Consider the following 5,523-nt stretch of genomic DNA (forward strand, 5'->3'; position numbering starts at 1 on the left):
AACACTCTAGGAGATTGATGACTCCAAAATTAAAATACCACCTTCCCCCAAGGCTTAGGGATTTGCGAAAGGTTAACAGCCCTATCTGTAAAAATGATACCGTTACAAAACCATCAATGACACCAAAGCAAAACATTCGCCTGAGGGAGGAAGGGTCTCTATCTAAGAAATATATTATGCCATGTAGTGAAAGCCAAATGGAAGCTGCAGGACCCCCTTTTGACACCCAGGAAATCCACTAGAGTAGTCACGTGGAACAGAACAGTGTATGAAACGGGGAGAAATATCCAGATAGCAAGAGAGATGAAGAATTACAAGATAAAAGTGCTGGGATTGTGTGAGACTAGGTAGCTACAGACAGGGCAGGTGAAACTGTCATCGGGAGAACAGTTGCTGTACTCAGGACATTGGTTGGCTGGGGCCTGTTAACTCCCAAGTTATCACAGCCAAGTTCACCACCAAGGAAATAGACACGTTAAATGTTATTCAGTGCTACGCCTTCACAAACAACGGGGATGAGGAAATGAAAAACAATTTCTATCAGCAACTCCAGGTTGTGATAGATAAGAGAGGACATGACCATATTGACGGATGACCTCAACGCCAAGATAGGAGCAGACAACACAAGATACGATGACATCATGGGTACTCACGGACTTGGCAATATGAATGAGAACGGAGACCTGTGTGTCCTGAACTGATTTGAACAGGGGGTAGCATCTTCCCATACAAACACATCCCCAAAGCTACCCGGAGATCACCAGATATGTTATGAGGACCAAATAGATCACATTTGCATCAACCAAAAGTTCAGGAGATCATGGCAAGACGTGCGAGTGGTGGGGGCGGGTGTCTCATCAGACCACCACTTTGGCAAGATCTGGGAGAAGGAAGAGGTACCAGCCCAGTGGAAGGGGAGACTAGTCATCAAGTTGCCAAAGAGAGGGGACCTCAGAGATTGCAGCAATTACAGAAGAATCATGCTGCCGTCAGTACCAGGCAATGTGCTCATCAGAATCCGGCTCGAGAGGACGAAAGGAAGCAGTTGAACCCAAACTCCGAGACCAGCAGGCGGGCTTTCTCAGAATTAGATCATGTGCTGACCAGATTGCGAGTCTGCACATCATAGTAGCAGTCAATATATAATGGAACTTCCCTCTATATAAATTTCTTTGACTATGAAAAAGCATTAGACAGTGTTGATAGAGAGACACTTTGGAAACTGCTGAGACACAATGGACTTCCCCAGAAGGTTTCTCTCTTATTCGCTGCAGGTACCAATACATGAGCTGCAGGATTATGCATGCCAACCAGACATCAGACAGTTTTGAGGTTGAGACAAGAGTCGGCGAAGGATGCCTATTGTCACCATTCCTTTTCCTCCTGGTCATTGACTGGATCATGATGACCACTACAGCAGGCAGACATAATGTGATACAATGGACCCTCTGGAAGCAGCTTGACGATCTTGACTCTGCAAATGACTTAGCACTCGTATCCCATAGCCACACATGCAAGACAAAATTGCTCACCTTGAAACAATATCAGTCGCAAAAGGGTTAAAAATAAACAAAAACAAGACAGAGCTGATGAAAATTAACACAACCAACAGGGAGTTGGCGGAGAGCCCATCAAGGAGGTGGATACCTTTATCTACCTAGGACGTGTGGTGGACAAGCTTGGTGGTACAGAGACGTTATAGCAATGATAGGAAAAGCAAGAACTGTCTTTGTTATGCTGAGAAATATCTGGGCATCCAAGATAAGCACGAAGACCAAAAAAATCTCGACTGTACCCGGGATCGATCTTGGCCCCATTGCGTGTGAAGAAAGTACTCTATCAACTGAGCTATCGGGATTCCCAACTTCAAGACAAAGACAGAAGGCAATGTTTTATGTTTTTACAGATTTTACGGCGCTTGCAACACATTTAAGTAATTTCAGCGCCAGTAAAAAGGAAGATAGTGTGACAGTAAAAATGTTATAGAAAAGCACACAAGAAAAGTAAGACAAAGGAAAATGGCACAAATACGGAACAGATATAGATTCCAAGAGAATACTATCATGCATTGTGCATAGTTTGAGATCACCAAAAAGTCTTACCCTGACACAAACGCAGGTCCCCACTAAGAGGAGTAACTAAACCCACACGTTTACAGATCATATGTTCAAAAAAATGTTTTTTAAATATTACAGTACATAACAAAGAGATGATTTACAAGGGGGAAAAAATACCATCTCCCAAAACTATACTATACATTCGACTGTTTCTCTCTAAGCCAAGGTCAGAACAAATCTAAGTAGTCTCATTCCAAGACAAAGATAGAAACCAATTGGAAAACATGTAGGGGGATAGAAGACACAGTAAGTACCTCCCTATCCACTATGCGAGGTCAAAAACACCACCTAGATAAAGGGCAATCTGGAAAAGGGAATATAGAGGGATAGAAGGCACACCAAGAGTTTGTTTTGTTGGTTTTTAAGGGTTTTACGGCGCTTGCAATACATTAAGGTCATATCAGCGCCAGCAAAAAGGAAGAAAATTGGTTAGTAAAACAGTTCTGGAATTACAATTAAAGGACACAAGAAAAGGTAGGACAAAGGGGAATTTGTTCAAATAGGAAACATGTAGATTCCAAGAGCGCACTATCGCACTTTCAAAGTGCTTAGTTTGAGATCGCCTAAAAGTCTCATCCCGACACCACCACAGGATCACACTAAGAGGAACACATTCAAATGTTTACATAATAAAATACTAACAATACATAACAGAAAAGGAAAAAAATATATCCCAAAACTATAACTATACATTTGATTGTTTCCCTCCCATCAAGGACTTCAGCCAGGGCTGGGACAAAACTAAGTAATCCTATTCCAAGACAAAGATAGAAAGCAACTCGAAAGACATATAAGGGAATAGAAGACACAGCGTGACCTGCCCACCATCTTGATCTCCCCGCCTATTTTGAGACGTCAAAGGATCCCACCCGAAGTAAGACAGAGAACAAGGAAGCAGATTGTTTTTGTTTTTAAGGGTTGTACGGCGCTTGCAACACATTGAGGTCATATCAGTGCCAGTAAAAAGGAAGAAAATGGAATAGTTAAAAGTTCTAGAATTACAATTAAAGCACCCAAGAAAAGGTAAGACAAAGGGGAATTGGTTCAAATAAGAAACATATGTAGATTCCAAGAGCACACTATCAAAGTACTTAGTTTGAGATCACCTAAAACTCTCATCCAGACATAAGCACAGGTCCCTCCTAAGAGGAATACACTCAAATGTTTACAAATCATATATAGAGTCGACTCCGGATAATCGCAACACCTTGGGAGCAGCGAAAATGTTGAGATTAAACGAAGTTGAGTTTCCTGTCCACTATTGCAACATGTTACACGTCAATTGTAAACATTGTTCTTAGTTCACCACAGAATGAGCAATATGATTGAAATAAAAACCTTATGGCAGCCCTGTATAAATTTTGGCAAGCAAAAGCAACTTTGATGTCGACATCTTATTCAGATTGGATTAACTTTCATTCTTTTGTTCTCAACATTTGTAAGAGTCGAAGAGATTAGCCGTGATGAGAGATAGTAAGCTTTCACCAAACTCGAATCTGTTATTAAAAATTCCAATGTCGTTCGAAATCTTGGTTTCTTTTTAGATATGCGCGCACACAAAGTGCTGAGATTTTGTTGCGATTAACCGAAGTTTGTTGCAATTAACCAGTGACTTTTATATAGAATTAATTCCGTTTCTTGAGAAATGTTGCCATTAACCGATTTGCGATTATCCGGAGTGGACTGTAATACAGTGCATAACAGAGAGATGATTTACAAGGAAAAAAAATATCATCTCCCAAAACTATCTGCGCATTGACTATTTCCTTTTCACCAAGGGCATTTGGCCAAGGCCTTGACAAAACCAAGTAATCTCATTCCAAGACAAAGACAGAAAGCAAGTTGGAAAACAGATATAGGGGGATAGAAGACACAGCAAGTACCTCCCTTCCCACTATGGGAGAACAAGGAAGCAGAGTTCAAAACCAATCTATTCATACGAGGGCTCTTTCAGAAATAACCGAAAAATGCCCATTGCTCAGCAACCAGTGGAGATTTTTTAATTCTGTAAACGACATGATATTCCTTATTCCCTTACGGATATTCCCAGAAATTATGAAGTGCATCATTTTGCACAATGAATTTCTAGACGATTTTAAAGATGGCGGCCCACCTTGAAACTTGGTCAAAGAGGAAATCAGAGCTGTCATACGTTTTTTGAACGCCAAAAGTCTGAATCCTACCGAAATTCATAAAGAACTTCAGAGTGTATATGGTGAGCATGTTATAAGCCGTACACAAGTCTATCACTGGTGTAATTTGTTTGAAGCCGGCCAATCCGACTTGACAGACAGGGAAGGGAGAGGGCGTTCGATAACTGCGACGTCAGAAGACAATGTGAAGTGAGTTGATGAGCGTATTCGTCAAGACAGGAGGTTGAAACTTCATGAAATCGCAAGCAGTCTTGAAATTTCGGAAACTTCTGCCCATAGAATTGTATTTGATGAACTTGGCTACAGAAAAGTCAGCGCAAGATGGGTTCCTAAGCAATTGACAGACAATCATAAAGAACAAAGATTGGACATCTGCAGGGAACTTTTGAGAAGAAGCAAGAGCTCACGCAGGGTTCACGGGCATACTGCCAACGCCGGCGGAGACTTTCTAGGGTACGATGTGACTTTTCTTGACAGCATAGTCACCGGTGATGAGACTTGGTTGCACCATTGCACCCCAGAAACAAAGCAAGATTCGATGACATGGAAACATCCATCCTCACCTGTCGCGAAGAAATTCAAAGTCATACGGTCAGCAAAGAAAATAATGGGAACTGTTTTCTGGGACAGTCGTGGTGTTATTCTGTTCGAAACCTTACAACCTGGAGAAACAATCAATGCTGCAAGGTACTGCCAAACTCTTGACAAGCTTAGGGAGGCCATTCGCAGAAAGCGCCCAGGGCAGTTGACCAACGGGGTCATTTTGCAACACGACAACGCTACACCCCACACAGCACGAGTGACGCAAGGTTGGCTAGAGAAATATGGATGGGAGATTTTGCCACACCCACCACACAGTCCAGACCTCGCACCATCTGATTATCACCTCTTTGGGCCACTGAAACGTGAGCTAGCAGGAAAGCGCTTTGATGTCAATGAAGAGCTTGTTGACCATGTGCGGAAATGGCTACAAAACCTTGACGGAAATTTCTTCAGAGAGGGTATCTATTCCATGGTGCGCGTTGGCAGAAGTGTGTCGACAGACTTTGCTGTTACGTAGAGAAATGAAGGACGAGTCAAGGTATGAACACGTGCAAGAATTTTGTTGATAGCATAAAAAACGCGGATTTTACAGGCATTTTTTGGTTAATTATGAAAGAGCCCTCGTATGTAAAGCTTGAGACCAACCAAAAAATGTATTTCTAATTTGATCAAAACAAAAACATAAAACGAAAAGAATTCAACCCATTCAA

This window comes from Berghia stephanieae, chromosome 4 (genome assembly GCF_034508935.2).
Source record: "Berghia stephanieae isolate SIO BIC M18660-M18661 chromosome 4, UCSD_Bste_1.3, whole genome shotgun sequence".
Taxonomy (NCBI): Eukaryota; Metazoa; Mollusca; class Gastropoda; order Nudibranchia; family Aeolidiidae; genus Berghia; species Berghia stephanieae.